Consider the following 22,943-nt stretch of genomic DNA (forward strand, 5'->3'; position numbering starts at 1 on the left):
AATTTAAGAAAAAAAATGTTATGAAGAACCTAGGGGTAAGACAGGAATAGACACAGACCTACTGGAGAACGGACTTGAGGATATGGGGAGGGGGAAGGGTGAGCTGTGACAGGGCGAGAGAGAGGCATGGACATATATACACTAACAAACGTAAGGTAGATACCTAGTGGGAAGCAGCTGCATGGCACAGGGATATGGGCTGGGTGCTTTGTGACCGCCTGGAGGGGTGGGATAGGGAGGGTGGGAGGGAGGGAGATGCAAGAGGGAAGAGATATGGGAACATATGTATATGTATAACTGATTCACTTTGTTATAAAGCAGAAACTAACACACCATTGTAAAGCAATTATACCCCAATAAAGATGTTAAAAAAAAAAAAGATGTGGCACATATATACGATGGAATATTAGCCATAAAAAGAAACGAAATTGAGTTATTTGTAGTGAGGTGGATGGACCTAGAGTCTTTCATACAGAGTGAAGTAAGTTAGAGAAAAACAAATACCGTATGCTAACACATATATATAGAATCTAAAAAAAAAAAAATGGTTCTCATGAACCTAGGGGCAGTACAGGGATAAAGATGGAGACGTAGAGAATGGACTTGAGGACATGGGGAGGGGGAAGGGTAAGCTGGGACAAAGTGAGGGAGTAACACTGACATATACACACTAGCAAATGTAAAATAGATAGCTAGTGGGAAGCAGCTGCATAGCACAGGGAGATCAGCTCGGTGCTTTGTGACCACCTAGAGGGGTGGGATAGGAAGGGTGGGAGGGAGACGCAAGAGGGAGGGGATATTGGGATATACGTATGCATATAGCTGATTCACTTTGTTATACAGCAGAAACTAACACAACGTTGTAAAGCAATTATACTCCAATAAAGATGTTTAAAAAAAAAAAGAAAGAAAGAAAGAAAAAAGAAACCTTACAAATACAATAGCTGAAGATTCATGCAGTTCCTATGGATGGTCAGGTTTTTTTTTCTTAACTTACGTTTATTGGTTTATTGTAAAGGATACAGGTGAATAGCTAGACAAAGCTAGATGAAGAGGTACATAGGTCTGGAAGTGTCCCAAGTGCAAGAGCTTCTGTCCCTTGGAGTTGGGGTGTGCCATGCCCCCAGCACGTGGATGTGTTCACCAACCTGGAAGCTCTCAGAATCCCATAGTTTAGAGATTTTAAGGAGGCTGCATCATGCAGGTAAACACCAGCTCCCTTTCCTCCCTGGAAGCTGAAAGTTCCAAGCTTCAAATCATGGCTTGGTCTTTTGGGTGACCAGACCCCAGACCAGAAGCTATCCAGGAGGCCACCAACAGTTACTTCATTAGAACAAAAGATGCTTCTACTTTTTATGGCTGAGTAATATTCCATTGTATTGGGTTGGTCAAAAAGTTCGTTCATGTTTTTCTGTACCACCTTACTGAAAAACCCGAATGAACTTTTGGCCAGCCTAGTATATATGTACCACATCTTCTTTATCCATTCCTCTGTTGATGGACATTTAGGTTGCTTCCATGTCCTAGCTATTGACATATATACACTATTGATACTATGTATAAAATAGATAACTAATGAGAACCTACTCTATAGCACAGGGAACTACTCAGTGCTCTGTGGTGACCTAAATGGGAAGGAAATCCAAAAAAGAGGGGATATATGTATATGTACAGCTGACTCACTTTGCTGTACAGCAGAAACTAACACAACATTGTAAAGCAACTATACTCTGATGAAAATTAATTTTAAAAAAAAGATGCTTCTATCACTCAGGAAATTCCAAGGGACTTAGGAGCTCTGTGTCAGGAACCAGGGGCAGTGACCATATACATATTTCTTATTACGTTACAATTAGCCATTCTATAGGTGCACTGAGGTATCTCACTGTCATTTTTTTTTGCATTTCCCCAGTGACTAAGGATGTTAAGTTGAGTAATGTTTCATGTGTTCATTTTCCCTCTCTATATCTTTGGTGAAGTGTCTTTGCTCATTTTTTAACTGGTTTTTAAATTTTCTTACTACTGACCTTTGAGAATTATTTACACATTCTGGATGAAAGTCCTTATTATATGTGTGTTTTGTAAGTACTTCCTCCCTGTCTCAGCTTGTATCTTTATTATCCTAATAATGGATTTCGAAGAGAAGTTTTTAACTTTGATGAAATCCAGTCTATTAATTTGTTATTTTATGGATCAAGCCTTCAGTGTCATACCTAAGAAATCTTTGCCTAAAGAACAAAGATTTTTCTTGTATGTTTTCTTCTGGAAGAATAATAATTTCAGGTTTTACTGACCAGGTTTTTAAAATTTCCTTTATTTATGGTTAGGAGGCTGTGAAAAAGAAATCATGGGCCAAAGTCTTTTTGCCATGTTCTGAAAAGGCAATATCCAAAGGTAATACTCTTTACATTAATACCCATTTTAATATAAAGAGTAAACAATCATCTCAAACTTGCCCAGGAGAGCAATAAAGTCTAAGGAAAAGCCTTCTTTATCAGCACATGGCAAACTCATTGCTTAGGCCAAAAATCTGATTATAATCCCTGAGGTTTTTCTTTCTCTCACTTAGAAGTGGCAAACCCATTCATGCTACCTCTAAAATAATTCCCTAATCCATCCACTTCTCACTATCTTCTATGCTAAAAACCCTAACCCAAGACACTAGCATCTCTTGCTGTGACATTGCGATAATATCCTAACTGGTGTCTCTGTTTCCATTCTTGCCCCCTGTTACGGACTGAATTGTGTCTCCCTACTCAAATTCATATGTCGATGTCCCAACCCCCATTACCTCTGAATGTAATCATGTTTGCAGATAAGGTCTTTAAAGAGGTGATTAAATTAAAATGAGGCCCTTAGCATGGGGACCTAATCCTATATGACTGGTATTCTCATAAGAAGAGGGAGAGATCCCAGGAGTGTGTGCACAGAGGGGTGAATGTGTGAAGAGACAGGAAGCCATCTGCAAGCCAAGGAGAGGGGCCTGGAACAGATGCTCCCTTTATGGCCCTCAGAGGAAACCAACCCACCGGCTCCTTGATCTTGGATTTCCGGCCTCCAAAACTGAGAAAACCAATTTCTGTTGTTTAAGGCAACCCAGTTCATTGTATTTTTGTTGAGGCAGCCCTAGAAATCCAATATACCCTTCTACAGCCTAGTGAATTTTCAAAATATGGTAAACCAAATCATATTGTTACCCATGCTTAAAAGCCTCCAAAGATTTCCCAATGTGGTTAAAATGAAATCTAAACTTCTTACCGTAGCGTACAAGGTCCTACAAGACCTGGTCTTTGTCTTCCTTTTCAATTTCATGCTGTAATACTCTCCTCTTTGCTTGCTATGCTCTGATCATACTGGCTGTCTTTCTAGTCCACAAACACACCAAACTCATCTCTTCTTCAGGCTTTTTTCATGTGCTGTTTCCTCTGCCTGGAAATCTTGTTCTGTAGATCATTGTGTGACTGGCACCTTCTCTGTTCAGAGAGGCCTTTGCTAATTGTCTTAGCTAACACATTACTCCCATCACTTTATTCCATTACTGTGTTTAATTTTCTTTATTAACTGCTAGATTTCAATGATCTGTTTCATTTGTTCATCTGGTTATTATCTGCCTCTCCTCACTAGAATGTAAGTTCACTGAGGCCAGGACCCTACGAATGCTGTGCCTGGCACCTAGGACATTACGTGACACATAGTAGGTATGCAATAACAACACAGTGAATCAGTGAATGAAAGAAGGATGTGTAAATACGTGTATAATTCAGCCTGGTTGAAGTGTTTAGGTTTTTTTTAAAAAAAATAATTCAATAAATATTGACCACCTTTGTGACAACTGACAAGTTCTAAGGAGACTCAGGCAGTCCTATGGAGAGGACACACGGACCACATGGAAACAAGGCCTCCTCCCAGCAGTCATGGAGGGACTGAGGCCTTCTGCCAACAGCAACACGGGTGAGCCCAGAAGCAGATCTTCCAGCCAGTCAGCCCTTCAGTGATTGGAGCCCAGGCCAGTATCTTGACTGAAATCTCGTGAGAAACCCCAAGCAAGAACCATTCGGCCAAACCCCTCTGAAATGCCTGACCCACAGAACCTGGGAGAAAATAAATATTTATTCTTTTAAGCCAGTGAGTTTGGGGATAATTTGTTGCACAGCAACAGATAACTGATAAATTCACAAACCTGGAATCTAGGATTCGTCCTTGATAACTTTCTCCTCCTTCAATTCCAATGTCAAAGCCATCTACCCATCTCCCAAATCTTCCATTTCTCCCTGTCTTCCCCTCCACTATCCTAGTCAGTTCTCTCTTAGGCAAGTGCAATAATTTTTAAACTGTTTAGACTGCATCCATTTTGGCCTCCCTTTAGTTCTCCATACGGAGGCTAAAGTGTTCTCTTCCAAACACACAAATCTCATGAACTCCTCATTTCCCTCTAAATACTTACAATGACCTATGATAAGTGCTAAATTCAAGGTAATCTCAGAGATTACAGTACACAGAAAGGAGCAACAGGGCTTCCCTGGTGGCGCGGTGGTTGAGAGTCCGCCTGCCGATGCAGGGGACACGGGTTTGTGCCCCGGTCCGGGAGGATCCCACATGCCGCGGAGCGGCTGGGCCCGTGAGCCATGGCCGCTGAGCCTGCGCGTCCGGAGCCTGTGCTCCGCAACGGGAGGGGCCACAACGGTGAGAGGCCCGCGTACAGCAAAAAAAAAAAAAAAAAAAAAAAAAAAAAAGAGCAACAAACTTATTGCGAGTAGGAATCAGGTCTCCTACTTTTTTATTAATAATTTTTCAATAGATAATATATGAACATGGTACATAATTTTGATGACACCAGAGGGCATACCATGAAAGGTACAACTCTCTCCTGTCTCTATGCCCCCAGTTCTCTCCAGAGGCTACACTTATGTAGTTTTTGAATATATCTTTCTAGATGTACTTTATAAATATCTATTGACAATTATGGGAAGTGCTTGAAGTAACCTACCCTTGTCTCTAAAATCTTGACCTTCAGCCTGCTTTCAAACCCATTTCTTATAAATTCCTTTTCAGGTCATAACCACTCTGCTTTCAAAACCATGTAAAGGCAATGCAGATATATTTTATCCTTTTTCTTTATTGCCAGAAGGAGTTATAATGATAAGAGCAAACCCACACATTTTGATTTAGCCTCCAGCCCTCTAACCCTTTAATTCTTTGTTTCAATAATTGTTGAGGATATATTTTTTTCTCATCTTTCATAACTCTCTACATATAAAATACATTGTCTCATGCCAACATCTCATTTTGCATGTGAAATTTTTTTTCTTACACTGTTTGTTGTTGTTTTTAATTTAAGGAGGCTGCTTCTTTCAGGATCCAGGTTCATGGCTTTTCATAAAGCTTGTGACTAACATTAGTTGTACTCCCTTTATTGGATATAATTACTTAAGTTTTTTGTAACCTAAATCCAGGCCATCACATTTAACCCTTGTTAAACGTCATGCTGTTTGTTTCATTTCTGGAACCTGAATATATCTTTAAGAATCTTGATTCTGCAATGACCTACAAATTGAATTAATTTGACATTGATTTATTGAGTGCCTAGTATTTGCACATTACTATGCTTTCCTAAAATTTCACCTATCTTTAGCACAACTAAGAATTAGAAAAGAAGGCCAGCGATCCCTTCTTCCCCACCACACCAAGGTTCTAGGCAACCGAGAAAAATGAGGAGTCAAAAAGACTGAGAAAGCAAAAAGGTCAGGAAAGAAAAGAGAAGGAGGCCAGAAAGTCAAGAGGCTAAGCTCAATGGGAAAAGTAGAGAAATGTCTTGCACCACCTTCTGGGCTGTGTGTGTTTCATAAATGTGTATGTATGTTTGTGTCATAGTAACATTGTTTTTGTACAGCTAATAGACTGTATTTAAGCTCTTCCAGATGTCAGAGACAGAAATGATTTACCATAACGTTAATGAATCTTGAACTTCCTTTCCAAGGCCCTCTGTGGGGCTCTAACGTGTTTTTAATTTGTAATTTTATATTCTTTTTCTTAAAGATGACCCTTCCAATCCCAGATCTGGTGAGGTTACATTTTACCGTGAAGTTTTAGAATAAATAGAGGGGGAAGGATGAATGGGGGACAGAATATGAGGTCAATGTTAGTTCAGACAGGCTGAATGAAAATGTTTTGAGTCAAGTAGATTTTTTGTGGGACTACCCGGAAGTCTCATTGGTTTCTGGCTTTGATCATTTGCAAAAATCCAACAGATTAGACACTGAATGAAAAAATATCAAGAGAGCTTTGCATACTGATTAGAGAGCTTTTCATACTGATTTTACAACTAGTTCTTTCCCTTAATAGCATTATTCACTTTAGGTTTTATGGAATTTCAACAATTTGGACTGGAAATAATGTTGAATGTCACCTAGTTCAAGTTTCTTATTTTATTACTGAGGCACAGACATTTAAATGACTTGTGTGATGTTACAGCTACAAAACAGATCTCCTGTTTCTTGTGCTCTGTTATGTCTACTCCCTCTAATTAGAAACTATTCCCTTTGGTGTGCTAAAATGAGAGCAATAAGCTGAACACTAGCTGTGCTACTACCGATGTCAAAAGCAGCTGCTCTATTCAACATCCATTTACGATAAAAACTCTCCAGAAATTGGGCATAGAAGGAACTTACCTCATCATAATAAAGGCCATATATGACAAACCCACAGCTAACATCATACTCAACTGTGAAAAGCTGAAAGCATTTCCTCTAAGATCAGGAACAAGACGAGGATGTCCACTCTCACCACTTTTATTCAACATAGTTTTGGAAGTCCCAGCCACGGCAATCAGAGAAGAAAAAGAAATAAAAGGACTCCAAATTGGAAAAGAAGAAGAAAAACTGTGACTGTTTGCAGATGACATGACACTATACATAGAAAATGCTAAAGACACTACCAATTGTCAATTGGGGGAGACAGACATTAAATAAACAATCATGCAAATAATTACTTGATTATACTTGTGATAAGGGTTATAAAGAAAAGTACAAAAATTATAAGGACGTGAAACAGGAACCCGATCATGTCTAAGGAGCAGGTTGGCTCTTCTGAACAAGAAACTTTTAAGCTAAATCTTGAAGGATGGTAGAAGTTATCTTAGAGAAGAGTCAGTACAGAATTGTTCTGGGCAAGGGATGATTGTGGAAAGGCTCTACATTATGAAGGAGTTTGGCATCTGAGGAAGTACAAGAGCACCAATGTGGCTGGAGCATGGTACACACAGAGAGAGCAGCCAAGGCTAGAAAATGAGGCAGGCGCCAGAGCACAAAGTCTCTCTCTTATTTTTTTTTTTTTTTTTTTTTTTTTTTTTTTGCGGTACGCGGGCCTCTCACCGTTGTGGTCTCTCCCGTTGCGGAGCACAGGATCCGGATGCGCAGGCTCAGCGGCCATGGCTCACGGGCCTCGCCGCTCCGCAGCATGTGGGATCTTCCCGGACCGGGGCACGAACCCGTGTCCCCTGCATTGGCAGGCGGACTCTCAACCACTGCGCCACCAGGGAAGCTCACAAAGTCTCTTTTTAACTACTGTCTAGGAATTATAAGTTCCTCAGGTTAACTGGCTCATGCTAACCAGAGTCACATGAGGCCCATTTCCAATCAGAAAATTAATTTAATAATTGATTCCAAAGCTTACTTCCGAAATCAAGAACATTAGATTGCTAAATAAGAATACAGAATTAGACAAACGTCTGCTGTGGAAATACGTAGACCCATATGGCCCAGTAATTTCCCATTTATTCAAATCATTCATTCATGCAATTAACATTTACTGAGTGTCCCATTAGACATGTTTCTGCCTTCTTATATATTCTCTAGTGTTTTGCATAGAGTAGTTGTTCAATAGCTTTTCAATCTAGTGTTGGCAGATTTTCCCCATGGGTCTCTCACATTTCTGCTCATCTTGCAGACAGAGGCACTGACTGCTTTTGCTGCAGACGATGTTATCAAGGATGTTGTATAGCAAACAGTCCATTATAAAGCCGCTGCTTATTGAAGATTTGAGATTCCTAATCTCAGGGTTCCTGAGATACAACACAAACCCACTATGCGCTCAATGATCACCTGGGCTGCTTCATGTCATCCCTGTGGCACTTGTTGGGAGGGACATGGGAAACTAGTGTGAGCATGAAGCTCATGCTTCCTGCTGTGATGATGGACATAACAAAGTCCTTTGTCTCTGACCCAGGAGTTTTTGTGTCTTCTGACAGCATCCATGAAACTGTGGCAACTTATCTGCTTCCTAGTATAAATTCTCAGATCCTTCACAGTGCCTGACATATAGTAAGGATGACCTACATGTGAATGGGTATGTTACAGTATGAAAGGGAAGGTGTTCATATAGAAGTATGAATAGCAATACTAGTTCAGCTTGATGGTAGTGGTAGGAGGTTGGGAGAATACAGTCTTGTAGGATGAATAAAACTTTCACTCCTAGAAAAGAGTAAAGATATTCCTGAGAGAGGGAATATCTTTATTCCCAAATGCAAAGAGTCATTAAAGGGCCTGATGTGTCTAGAAATAGTTAAAAGCTTAGTAACAGGATAAATTGGGTCGGTAGCAGGAGATAATATTGGAAAGTATTAGCCCATTAAAAGCAGGTATTCCAAAACTATCAAATATGTTGTAATTGCACTGTTTTCTGACCTTATTTTCAAAATCAAATTTGCACTCAGGGAGGTAAACTTGCATCTCTGAGCAAACTTTGACTGTTCTGTACTAGTTTCAAATTCAGGTAGTGTTAATCTTTTCTAATAAACGAGACTGTTTAAATGTATAAATATGCTTGCTTTTTAGAAACCTTGTAAAACACATTAAATAAATAAATATTGGATTTTTTGACTTCTGTTTATGTCTCTTCTTGCATAAAGTTTATTTTTCATAATGTATATATATACTTCTAACACATTTCAAAATGTTTGAAAAATGTCTATCCTAAGATCAAGTGCTATAGCTTAAGTTGTTTTTCTTTTCAAATATCAATCGTCACCTTTATAATTTATATATTCTTTCCTAGCACAGATAGGTAAAGCCTATACATAGAATTGTGAAATGTGGAATCTGAAAGTAAACTTAGGACTCTTCCAGTCTAGTACTCTCTGTATGCTGGATTTAATTATTCTACCACTAAAAGTGAAAAATAATTTTCTTAATTATTAAAAAGCATTACACTAGGAGACATAATATTTCAATTTTCTGTTTTTCTTCCCACAAATTTTTACACAATTTGTGCTTTCTGTTTTAAAAAATGGAATTGAGGAGGCAGTTCAACACGACGGCGTAGGAAGATCCTGAACTCACCTCCTCCCACAGACACACCAAATCCCCAGCTACATATGGAACCCCTCTGAAAAAGACCTGAAAACTAGCTGAATAGCTCCTGCACAACAAAGGACAAAAGGACCACATTGAGATGGGCAGGAGAGGCACATACTCCACCCACAGTGTGGTGAACCACAATCGGGAAGGATCTCACAAGGATGGAGCTTCTCCCTAAGGAGCAAGGGGTTCACACCCCACATCAGGCACCACAGCCCTTGGGACCAGTATCAGAGAGATGAGCCACCAGAACATCTGGCTTTGAAAACCAATGGGGCTTACCTCCAGGAGGCCCAAAATGCTGTAGGGAGTTGAGACTCTGCTCCTAAAGGGTTCAAGTGCAAACTCACTCACCTTGGGACCCAGTGCAAAAGCAGTGACTTGAAAAGCACCTGGACCATATGTGAAGGAGACTCATTTGCTTATCATAAATTGTCTGTCACTGGGGAAAGGGCCTGTTGGGACTCTCTCTGGGGACAGAGGCACTGGTGAGTGCCATTTTTGCACTCTTGCTCTACCTTGCTAGTGCCAGTAATGTGCCCTACCCTGGTGCTCTACCACGACACCTCTAAAGCTGGTGTGGTGCACGGAGTCCACCCAGGGGATGCCCCTTGAGTGACTGGCTCTGGTGGTGGTGGGAGGGGCTTGCGTTTATGGACCCCATGGGACTAAAACAATCAGAGAGACAATTCTTGGCATGCTACCACCCCCAGGGCATGGTACAGATAGCAGATAGCAGACTGAAACACACCCTCAGTCTTCCTGTGAAAAAGGCCTATTTACTTGTCCTGGAGCCTCAGCCTGATGAGCAGGTTTACCACACATCTAGAGGCTACAGAGATGCTGTCAAAGAACAGAGGCCATCTTTGTGCTCTCCCCTGGCCTTGCTACAGCTCACCAGTACCTCCCAGAAAGAAGCTTATACATTCGTCTGGAGTCCCAGATTTTGCAACTTTGCCAAGATGACACCTCAATATCACCTTGTCTGGAGGCCAGCTGGGTTTACAATTGCAGTCCCACAGGGCTGTATATATTTTCATACTTTAAAAGATGCTGCCAGAGGGTGACTTTCAATCAGCCTAAGGTGCAAAATAAGATTCAATCTATGCTCATGGATTGGAAGAATTAATATTGTTAAAATGTTCATACTACCCAAAGCAATCCATAGATTTAATGCAATCCCTGTCAAAATTCCAATGGCATTTTTCACAGGAACAGCACAAATAATCCTAAAATTTCTATGGAACTGACAAGGATCCCAAATAGCCAAAGCAATCTTGAGAAAGAAGAACAAAGCTGGAGGCAGCACATGATGTGATTTCAAACTATGTTGCAAAGCTACAGGAATCAAAATGGTATGGTATTGACATAAAAACAGACACATAGATCAATGGAACAGCATAGAGAGGCCAGAAATAAACAACAAAGAAAACAAGAATATACAATGGGGAAAGGACAGCCTTTCTATAAATGGTGTTGGGGATAAACAACAAGGTCATACTGTATAGCACAGGGAACTATATTCAATATTCTGTGACAAACCATAATGGAAAAGAATATATATATACACACACACACACACATATATAAAACGGAGTCACTTTGCTGTACAGAAGAAATTAACACAACATTGTAAATCAACTATTCTTCAATAAAGTTTAAAAAAATGGGGTTGGGAAAACTGGAAGGCTACATGCAAAAGGATGAAATTAGACTACTATCTTATAGCACACACAAAAATTAACTCAAAATGGATTAAAGACTTGAATGTAAGACCTGAAGCCATAGAACTCCTAGAAGAAAGCATAAGCCAGGGACTTTCCTGGTAGTCTAGTGGTTAAGACTCTGCCCTTCCAATACAGGGTGCACGGGTTCGATCCCTGGTCGGGGAACTAGGATCGCACATGCTGCAGTGCAGCCAAAAATAAAGAAAGAAAGAAGAAAGTATAAGCTGTAAGCTCCTTGACATCCATCTTGGCAATGTTTTTTTTGAATCCGACTTCAACAGCAAGGGCAACAAAAGCAAAAATAAACAAGTGGGACTTCATCAAACAAAAAAGCTCCTGCACAGCAAAGGAAAAGGCAACCTACTGAATGGAAAAAGATATTCGCAAATCACATATCTGATAAGGGGTTAATATCCAAAAGATATAAACAATTCATACAACTCAATAAGAAAAAAAAAATCCAATTTAAAATGGGCAGAGAATCTGAATAGACATTTTTCCAAAGAAGAGATACAGATACAGCACATAAAAGAGATACAGATACAGCACATAAAAGGATGCTCAACATCACTACTCATCAGAGAAATAAAAGACCAAACCACAAAGAGATATCACCTCACACCTGCTGTCACGGCTAGTATCAAAAAAACAAGAAATAACAAGTGTTGGTAAAGATGTGAAGAAAAGGGAATGCTCGTGCACTGTCGGTGGGAATGTGAAATGGTACAGCCACTGTAGAAAACAGTATGGAGTTTCCTAAAAAAATTAAAAATAAAACCAGCATATGATCCAGTAATTCCACTTCTGGGTATGAATCTGAAGAAAATGAAAGCTCTAATTCAAAAAGATGTATGCACACCTATGCTCATTGCAGCATTATTTACAATAGCCAAGATACGGTAACAACCTAAGTGTCCATCAATGGATGAATGGATAAAGAAGATGTGGATATATACACAATGGGATCTAATTCAGCAATAAAAAAGAATGAAATTTTGCCATTTGTGACAACAGTGATGGACCTTGAGGGTAATATGCTAGGTGAAATAAATCAAATGGAGAATGACAAAAACTGAATGACTTCACTTACATGTGGAATCTAAAAACAAAACAAATGAACAAACAAAACAAAACTCATAGATACAGGGAAGAGATTGGTGGTTGCCATAGAGGAGGGTGGTGAGTGTGGGCAAAAAGAAGGAGGTCAAGAGGTACAAACTTCCAGTTATAAAATAAATAAGTCATGGGGATATAATATACAGCATGGTGGCTATAGTCAATAATATTGTATTGCATATTTGAATGTTGCCAAGAGAAAAAAATTTGTAACTTTGTGTGGTGACAGATGGTAACTACACTTATTGTGGTGATCATTTCACAGTGTATACAAATATCAAATCATTATGTTGTACACCTGAGACTAATATAATGTTATATGTCAATTACAACTCAATACAAAAATAAACATATTAGCACTAAATTAGGACTTTCCCATGACTTAATTAGAAGATAGTAAGATAATTGAATAGAGAATAACATTTCCATTATATGATTCAATATCACTTAATGTCTTGTCCATGTGCTTTTAAACTTACTTAGCATACAACTCATGGTATATATTCTACACGTTTCTGAAAAAACTGGGACCCACCGATGACCAATGATGAAGAGGTTCAGTGGGAGAGATGAGGGTAGATAGATACTCACAATACACTTGCACACTTGGGACACTTGTTTCTATACTTTTTGCCATCTGGGCCATGGAACGTGTGAGTATCCTACTCCTCACTTGGTTCTGAAATTCACTGTACAGTTTATGGAAATTGAAGAAAATATTTTTAGAGTGGGTTTCTACCCTTCCTGCACCTTTGCTTATGATGAAGAACAAGTGAGGAATAAATAATGCAGAGTAAGAAGAAAAAAGTGATTACATGTAGCAGTAAATCAATAAGTATTTATAAATTTCCATAATGGACTCAGAATTGTCCTGGCACTATGGTGGGTCTGTAAATATCCATCATCATTCTCCTGAGGGTGCTTGTAATCTAGTTGCAGAAGAAAGCTGACAAAATTGGTAGAGACCAATAGAAATGTTTGTGTTGCATTGCACATCACAATCTATAAAAGCTATGAAAGATCAAAGGTGAGGAGATTCAATAGATCTAGAAGGGGAGGCTTCTGGAGGAACTGAGAATGTTGCCGAGTCTTCGTGGGAAAGAAGGAAATCCTGCCATTTGTGATGACTTGGATGAAACTTGAGGGCATTATGCTAAGTGAAATAAGTGAGACAGAGAAAGAAATACTGTGTGATCTCCACTTATATGTGGAATCTAAAATGTCTGAACTCATAGAAACAGAGAGTAGAATGGTGGTTACCAGCGGCTGGGGGAAGGGGAAATGGGGAAATGTTGGTCAAAGGGTACAAACTTCCAGTTATAAGATGAATATGTTCTGGGGGTTTAATGTACAGCGTGGTGATTATAGTTAACAATACTGCCTATATACTTGAAAGCTGCTAAGACAGTAGATCTTAAATATTCCCACTACAAAAAGGAAATGTTAATTATGAGGTGATGGACATGTTAGCTAAGCTATGGTGATAATCATTTCACAATATGTAAGTGTATCAAATTAACACATTGTACACCTTAAACTCTTACAAGGTTATGTGTCAGTTATATCTCAATAAAGCTGAAAAATGTAATATAAGAAAAATATGCCAAATTTTTTAAAAAAATAGAATCTACATAAGATAGCATCTGAATTAGGATAAAACTACATATCAACTGTTAAAATTGTAAAAAGTAATCATTTTATGATATTCCTGTAGGAATATCTTGACTTCCAGGTACTGTATCTCTTACACAAGTTTAACTTCTCCAACTCCTGACTTTCATGGATGAGGAACACGAGACTTCCTTGAAGGTTATGAGAGCTGCTCAGATGGAAGACTGAAAACTGTGTTCTGAATACATTCCCTGCTTCCCACTACCCAGAAGTCCTCTTCTCCCATTTCCTCTTTCTCCTTCTTCTCACTACCAGGTACCCATCCACAGATAGGCATTGTCCTTCTCTCCTGTTCTTTTCTGGGGTAGATTGGTCAGAAATGACTGGGTAAACTGGAGGAAAACTTAAATGAGAAAGAACTTGGACAAGAGCCCATGGTGACGTGGAAAGAAGCAGAGTGATATAAAGGAGTAATATGAGAGAGCTTGTCGGGGTGATGGAGCTCTTCTGAATCCTAATGGTGGGGCTGGCTACACTGTTCTGAAAGTTGTTAAAACGGATAGAAATGTACATCTCTCCCCCAATCAATTTTACTGCATGATAACTTAAAATAAAAATAAATAAAAAAGTGTGAAACAGTGCAAGGAGGTCAGACTTCTCATCTTTCCTATCTTCTTCAACAGTCATAAGGGAAATGTGATGAGGATCTAGTCTACAAAGTGGCTACCTGTTAGAAATATTCAATAGTATAGGTAAAAAGACCCACCACACTTACACATGGGCTGATTTCTAAGACTACATACATATTGTATGAATATGTGAATGTTTCACTTTTTCTCTTTTTTTTTTTACCAGCAAAATACATCTTTTTGGAAGCAAGAGGTTGCTAACTTTTTTTTTAGGTACGTGTGATATGTGAATATTTTTATTAAATGATAAACCATTGTGCAATTTTCAGTATATTATTAGTCTTATTGGCTGACCTGTAGGGATCTAGATAAGCAAACCATAAGGTTAAAAGGGTCAATGTGTTTTTTTTCTTACTGGACTCATATTCTATTTACTGGCTCTTAACCTTGCCATACCTAAATATGCTATCTTAGAAATCCCGTTGCATAATCTTGCATTGTTCCTGTCTCCAACATGGGTGCTCAGCAGACTAAGCACTTAGGACCCATTGGGCACAAGTTAACTCTATTGATTGACCTCCTTCCTTTGCCCAGAGATTGTGACTTTACCAGTTACCCTTTCACTAAATTAGCTTCCTTCTAGACTTGCCACATTTGAATTGCTCTGCGCTCTTTACCCGTTTCTCCTAGAATGAGATGGTCCACATTTCTTATTTTTATTAAGTTACAAGTTTTCCCATCTTCTCTGTTATCACACCTATTTGGGTGGATCATGACTCATGTTCTACTCTAGTGACACATTTTTTTTGTATTTAATTAAAATTTTATTAATTAGATTTTTTAACATCTTTATTGGAGTATAATTGCTTTACAATTGTGTGATAGTTTCTGCTTTATAACTAAGTGAATCAGCTATACATATACATATATCCCCATATCTCTTCCCTCTTGCGTCTCCCTCCCACCCTCCCTATCCCACCCCTCTAGGTGGTCACAAAGCACCGAGCTGATCTCCCTGTGCCATGCGGCTGCTTCCCACTAGCTATCTATTTTACATTTGGTAGTATATGTAAGTTCATGCCACTCTCTTACTTTGTCCCAGCTTACCCTTCCCCCTCCCCGTGTCTTCAAGTCCATTCTCTACGTCTGTATCTTTATTCCTGTCCTGCCCCTAGGTTTTTCAGAACCTTTTTTTTTTTTTTTTTAGATTCCATATATATGTGTTAGCATATGGTATTTGTTTTCCTCTTTCTGACTTACTTCACTCTGTATGACAGACTCTAGGTCCATCCACCTCACTACAAATAACTCAATTTTGTTTCTTTTTATGATGGAGTAATATTCCATTGTATATATGTGCCACATCTTCTTTATCCATTCAGATAGTGAACTTTATGGGTATCTTTTTTTAAATTTTATTGAAGTATAGTTGATTTACAATGTTATGGGGTGTTTCTTTGAAATGAGCTCTCTTTCGACACAGCTTTGATCTTCTTAACTTTCCTGTCTGAATGTGACTGCAAAGAAATATAAAGGATTCATAGGTAATTTTTTTTTTTAATTTAAAAGAGGAGGACTTCCCTGAGGGCGCAGTAGTTCAGAATCCGCCTGCCAAAGAAGGGGACATGGGTTCGAGCCCTAGTCCGGGGAGATCCCACAGGCCACGAAGCAGCTAAGCCTGTGCGCCACAACTACTGAGCCTGAGTGCCCTAGAGCCCGTGCTCCCCAACAAGAGAAGCCACCGCAATGCGACGCCCGCGCACCGCAAGGAAGAGTAGCCCCAGCTCACTGCAACTAGAGAAAGCCCGTGCACAGCAACGAAGACCCAATGCAGTGAAAAATAAATAAATAAATAAATAAATTTATATAAAATAAATAAATAAAAGAGGATACTTTTCCTTTTCTTTTTAAATAGCTTTCAACCAGAATTGTCTAGGAGAGGCATAGATGTAAACTTTGCATCTGGTTCCACCTTCCCACATGGAAAACTCTCATGGGTTCTCAGCTTTTCTGATTAGAGACCCTGGACTTTTTCTTTTTTTAAGTGTACAGTTAAATGACGTTTTTTAAAATTAACAGACTTTATTTTTTAGAATAGTTTTAGATTTACACAGAAATTGAGCAGGTAATAGAGTTCCCACATCCCCTCTCCCTTCACCCCCAGTTTTCCCTATTAACATCTTACATTGAGAGGGCACATTTGTCACAATTAATGAATGTATTTTGATACATTATTATATATCCATATAATCCATATGTTTCAAATTTCCTTAGTTTTTACCTGATGTCCTTTTTCTTCTTCTTTTTTTTTTTTTTTTGGCTGCACCGCGTGGCATGTTGGATCCTAGTTCCCAGACCAGGGATCGAACCCGCGTCCTCTGCACTGAAAGTGCAGAGTCTTAACCACTGGACTGACAGGGAAGTCCCCCTAATGTCCTTTTTCTGTTCCAGGATCCTCTGCAGAAACCCCATATTACATTCAGCAGTCATGTTTCCTCTTGGCTGTGACAGTTTCTCAGACTTATCTTGTTTTTGCTTGTTTGTTTTTCTGTTTGTCTTTTTCTTTCAGATTTATTGAGATAGGATTTATCTTGTTTTTGATGACCTTGACAGTTTTGAGGTGTGCTGGTCAGGTATTTTGCAGAATGCCCCTCTATTGGAATTCTTCTCATGATTAGACTGGAATTTTAAGTTTGGGGGAGGAAGATCACAGTGTAAAGTGCCAGTCTCCTCACGTCACATCAAGGGGACATACTATCAGCAGTGAGTTATCATTTTTAATGTTGACCTTGATCATCTGGCTGATGTGACGTTTGTCAGGTTTCTCCACTGTGAAGTTACTCTTTTAAATTCTCTTTTTGTACTGTGTTCTTCGGAAGGAAGTCACTTTTCCTGGTCTATACTTAAGCAGTGGGGACTTATGCTCCCCTTCCTTTAGATGATATACCTACATAATTTATTTGGAATTCTCCTGCACGAGATTGTTTCTTCCCTCTCACGAAATACTTTATTCAGTCGTTCATTACATTAGTATGGACCCATGGATATTTGCTGTATTCTGTGGGTTATAATCTTTGACTCCTTTATTTTCTTGCTCACATAGTTCTAGCTTTGGCTGATGGGAGCTCTTTCGGTCGGCTCCTGGGCCCTTTCACATACTCTTATCAGTGTGGATGTTTTTATCTTGGAGCACTTCCCTACTTTCTTACACTACACTACAAGACGTTCAGGCTCATCTTGTACATTTCCTGCCCTAGGCCTAAGTCAGATGTTTCTCCAGAGATGAACCTTGCACTTTTATAAGCACAAAACAGCTCCTTCATTAGCTATTCCAAACATAAAAACTGTTCTTCAATCTCTTTTTCTTTTTTAGTTTACTAGAAACAAAAGATGGAAAAATGTTTTAATAAATGATGTAGCCATGAAATGCAAATTTCCAGTAAAGGTTTAAGAAAAGATGATTCAGATTTGGTATGTAGATTATAAAAATGAGACAAGGGGCTTCCCTGGTGGCACAGTGGTTGAGAGTCCGCCTGCCGATGCAGGGGACATGGATTCGTGCCCCGGTCCGCGAAGATCCCACATGCCGCGGAGCGGCTGGGCCCGTGAGCCATGGCCGCTGGGCCTGCGCGTCCGGAGCCTGTGCTCCACAGCGGGAGAGGCCACAGCAGTGACAGGCCCGCGTACCACCAAAAAAAAAAAAAAAAAAAAAAGAGACAAATTATTTGAAATCATAAGTCCTAGAGAAACCAGGGGTCTTTGGGTTTCACGTCTATAAAGGAAGCTTAGAAGGACAGAAAATGATTCTGGTTGGGCTCCTCAAATAGTAGGTACTATTTGCAGATTATGAAATGAACTTGGAAAATTTTGAAAGAGGAAACTATGTCCACTCACATGTGGAAACTGAATAGAAATAGACATACTTTGTTTACTGAGTTATGTAATGACAGTTTAAGGTATTCTACTTAAAATGTTTTTCATTAATTTACCTCTTTAAATATTAATTTATAAGTTACTTTGCCTGTCTAAGGATTATTTAGGTGTTCTCATAAGGACCAACATCAGAAAGATTTTGAACCGAAGAGAGCTGGCTACAAAGTAGCATATCTATTGTCATATGAGCTGATTTGTGTAAACATATTTAATCATATTCATAAAAAAATCTTGAGGAATATTTATCAACCTAAACATGGTTATCTATTTCTGTAATATTGGTAGGTTTTTTTTTTTTTTACAAAAAGGCATTTATTACTTTTGAAATTGGAAAAAAATAAAGGAATTCAATAAACATTACAGAAAGCCAAAATACATTTTTAAAGTAATATATGTAGCTTTTGCTAAAAAATAAAAGAAGGAGAGGACTCAGAGATGAACTAGGGTTTGAGGTTTGGTTTGGAGGTAAAGGCCAAGTATTGCTTGAAGCAGTGTCTTGAAGGATTGGCTAGAAAGGAGACTTTTTTTTTTTTTCTGGAATGACGAAGTAATCTCAATTTAATATTAGGGCTTTATATGCTATAACGTTTTTAGGAATGTAATTTCCCTATTACCCAGGTTGGGTAAGATATAAATTCTAGAAAGGTCTCTAGCATTTAGAATGGAGGAGTGTTACAGTGATTCATATTTGGCACTCTCTGTATTAATCCACATCTCCAGCTAGAGTTTGCAAGGAAAATGGTGAGAGCAGAGGTGCTTCATGAGTTCAGGGCAACTGTTCTCAAAATTCTGGTCCCTGGACCACTTTACACTCTTAAATATTATTGAGGAACTCAAAGAGCTATGTTTATGTGGGAGATATCTAGCACTAGTTCCCATATTAGAATTCAAAACAGAAATTAAAAACACTTAATTATTAATTTAAAAAAACAACACATTTTAACATAAACTGCATGTCTTTATGAAAAATAATCACATTTTCCAAAATAAAAGAAATTCTTTGAGTTTTCATTCTTTTAGTGAGAAGAATGGCACTGCTTTCTGTTTTTGTGTTTCTCTTTAATATCTGGCTAAATAAAAGAGAGCTAGATTCCCTATGATTGAGGTATATGAAGAAAATAGGAGGTCTTAGGAGAAGAATTTAATAGTCTTCTTGGGTAATTGTGGATATTCTTCTCTGATACTACAGAAAATTTGACAAGTGGACATTTCTTAAAGGTTAGTTGCAATGAAAATCTGAAACGGTATCAGGTATTGTTTTGTACTCTGTTTTTTATATATGTGTAAACACAGACACACACACCCCTATCTATCCATTGGTCTGTCTTTCACTTTGAATCAATCTTTTAACCATGCATGATTTTGAAATGTCCTGCGTTGGTCATTTGGAAAATATTGGTTCACTGTATCATGTACATCTTCCATATGTTGAGATATCTTATCATACAGTATCAAAAAATTACGACCATTAATAATGCTACAGTCTCATCAGAAAAGTCTTTAAGATGTCAAGCTCATGGCAGTGATAGAAGACATTTTCATGTATTGAGGTATGGTGAAAATATTCTGGCTTATAAATGATTTGGCTTGAACTTTAGACTAACTAGAACAGGCTGTCTTGGAGATTGGTTCAAGATGGCAGAGTAGAAGGACGTGCTCTCACTCCCTCTTGCGAGAACACTGGGAATCACAACTAACTGCTGAACAATCATCGACAGGAAGACACTGGAACTCACCAAAAAAGATACCCCACATCCAAAGACAAAGGAGAAGCCACAGTGAGAGGGTGGGAGGGATGCAACCACAATAAAATCAAATCCCATAACTGCTGGGTGGGTGACTCACAAACTGGAGAACACTTATACCACAGAAGTCCACCCACTGGAGTGAAGGTTCTGAGCCCCATGTCAGACTTCCCAACCTGGGGGTCCGGCCACGGGAAGAGGAATTCCTAGAGAATCAGACATTGAAGGCTAGCGGGATTTGATTGCAGGACTTCGACAGGACTGGGGGAAACAGAGACTCCACATTTGGAGGGCACACACAAGGTAGTGTGCACATCAGGACCCAGGGGGAAGGAGCAGTGACCCCATAGGAGACTGAACCAGACCTACCTGCTAGTGTTGGAGGGTCTCCTGTGGAGGCGGGGATGGCTGTGTCTCACCGTGGGGACAAGGACACTGGCAGCAGAAGTTCTGGGAAGTACTCCTTGGTGTGAGCCCTCCCAGAGTCTGCCATTAGCCCCATGAAAGAGCTGGATAGGCCCCAGTGTTGGGTCGCCTCAGGCTAAACAACCAACAGGGAGGGAACCCAGCCCCACCCATCAGCAGTCATGCGGATTAAAGTTTTACTGAGCTCTGCCCACCAGAGCAACGGCCAGCTCTACCCACCACCAGTCCCTCCCATCCGGAAACTTGCACAAGCCTCTTAGATAGCCTCATCCACCAGAGGGCAGACAGGAGAAGCAAGAAGAACAACAATCCTGCAGCCTGTGGAACAAAAACCGCATTCACAGAAAGATAGACAAGATGAAAAGGCAGAGGGCTATGTACCAGATGAAGGAACAAGATAAACCCCAGAAAAACAACTAAATGAAGTGGAGATAGTCAACCTTCCAGAAAAAGAATTCGGAATAATGATAGTGAAGATGATCCAGGACCTCAGAAAAAGAATGGATGCAAAGATCAAGAAGATGCAAGAAATGTTTAACAAAGACCTAGAAAAATTAAAGAACAAACAAACAGAGATGAACAACACAATAACTGAAATGAAAAATACACTAGAAGGAATCAATAACAGAATAACTGAGGCAGAAGAACGGATAAGTGACCTGGAAGACAGAATGGTGGAATTCACTGCCGTGGAACAGAATAAAGAAAAAAGAATGAAAGAAATGAAGACAACCTAAGAGACCTCTGGGACAACATTAAATGCAAACAACATTTGCATTATAGGGGTCCCAGAAGGAGAAGAGGGAGAGAAAGGACCCGAGAAAATATTTGAAGAGATTATAGTCGAAAACTTCCCTAACATGGGAAAGGAAATAGCCACCCAAGTCCGGGAAGCACAGAGAGTCCCATACAGGATAAACCCAAGGAGAAACATGCTGAGACACATAGTAATCAAATTGGCAAAAATTAAAGACAAAGTAAAACTATTGAAAGCAGCAAGGAAAAATTGACAAATAACATACAAGGGAACTCCCATAAGGTTAACAGCTGATTTCTTGGCAGAAACTCTACAAGCCAGAAGGGAGTGGCATGACATATTTACAGTGATGAAAGGGAAGAACCTACAACCAAGATTACTCTACCCAGCAAGGATCTCATTCAGATTTGATGGAGAAATCAAAAGCTTTACAGACAAGCAAAAGCTAAGAGAATTCAGCACCACTAAACCAGCTCTACAACAAATGCTAAAGGAACTTCTCTAAGTGGGAAAAACAAGAGAAGAAAATGACCTACAAAAACAAATCCAAAACAATTAAGAAAAAGGTAATAGGAACATACATATCGATAATTACCTTAAACATGAATGGATTATATGCTCCAGCCAAAAGACACAGGCTGGCTAAATGGTTACAAAAACAAGACCCGTATATATGCTGTCTACAAGAGACCCACTTCAGACCTAGGGACACATACAGACTGAAAGTGAGGGGATGGAAAAAGATATTCCATGCAAATGGAAATCAAAAGAAAACTGGAGTAGCAATACTCATATCAGATAAAATAGACTTTATTTTATTTTATATTTTAAATTATTTATTTATTTATTTTTGGCTGTGTTTGGCCTTTGTTGCTGCGCGTGGGCTTTCTCTAGCTGCGGCGAGTGGGGGCTACTCTTCATTGCAGTGTGTGGGCTTCTCATTGCAGTGGATTCTCTGGTTGCAGAGCACGGGTTCTGGGTGTGTGGGCTTCAGTAGTTGTGGCACGTGGGCTCAGTAGTTGTGGCTCACAGGCTCTAGAGTGCAGGTTCAGTAGTTGTGGTGCATGGGCTTAGTTGCTCCGTGGCATGTGGGATCTTCCCACACCAGGGCTCGAACCCATGTCCCCTGCATTGGCAGGCGTATTCTTTACCACTGCACAATCAGGGAAGCCCCTAAAATAGATTTTAAAATAAAGAATGTTACAAGAGACAAGGAAGGACACTACATAATGATCAAGGAATCAATCCAAGAAGAATATATAACAATTATAAATATATATGCACCAAACATAGGAGCACCTCAATACATAAGGCAACTGCTAACAGCTCTAAAAGAGGAAATCAACAGTAACACAATAATAATGGGGGGCTTTAACACCTCACTTACACCAATGGGCAGATCATCCAAACAGAAAATTACTAAGGAAACACAAGCTTTAAATGACACAATAGACCACATAGATTTAATTGATATTTATAGGACATTCCATTCAAAAATAGAAGATTACACTTTCTTCTCAAGTGCGCATGGAACATTCTCCAGGATAGATCACATCTTGGGTCATAAATCAAGCCTCAGGATATTTAAGAAAATTGAAATCATATTAAGCATCTTTTCTGACCACAACGCTATGAGATTAGAAATC

General features: G+C 39.3%; 1 long non-coding RNA gene across 1 annotated transcript; it reads right to left on the reverse strand.

The window, feature by feature from the left end:
- Window positions 1-16,726: 16,726 nt before the first annotated feature.
- Window positions 16,727-20,730, reverse strand: LOC141277893 (uncharacterized). Its single transcript, XR_012329767.1, has 2 exons — window positions 20,484-20,730; window positions 16,727-17,813 (listed from the first exon to the last, which is right to left on the reverse strand). It is a non-coding gene; the product is annotated as an uncharacterized lncRNA (long non-coding RNA).
- Between the last annotated feature and the right edge of the window lie 2,213 nt (window positions 20,731-22,943).

Source organism: Tursiops truncatus, chromosome 2 (genome assembly GCF_011762595.2).
Source record: "Tursiops truncatus isolate mTurTru1 chromosome 2, mTurTru1.mat.Y, whole genome shotgun sequence".
NCBI lineage: Eukaryota > Metazoa > Chordata > Mammalia > Artiodactyla > Delphinidae > Tursiops > Tursiops truncatus.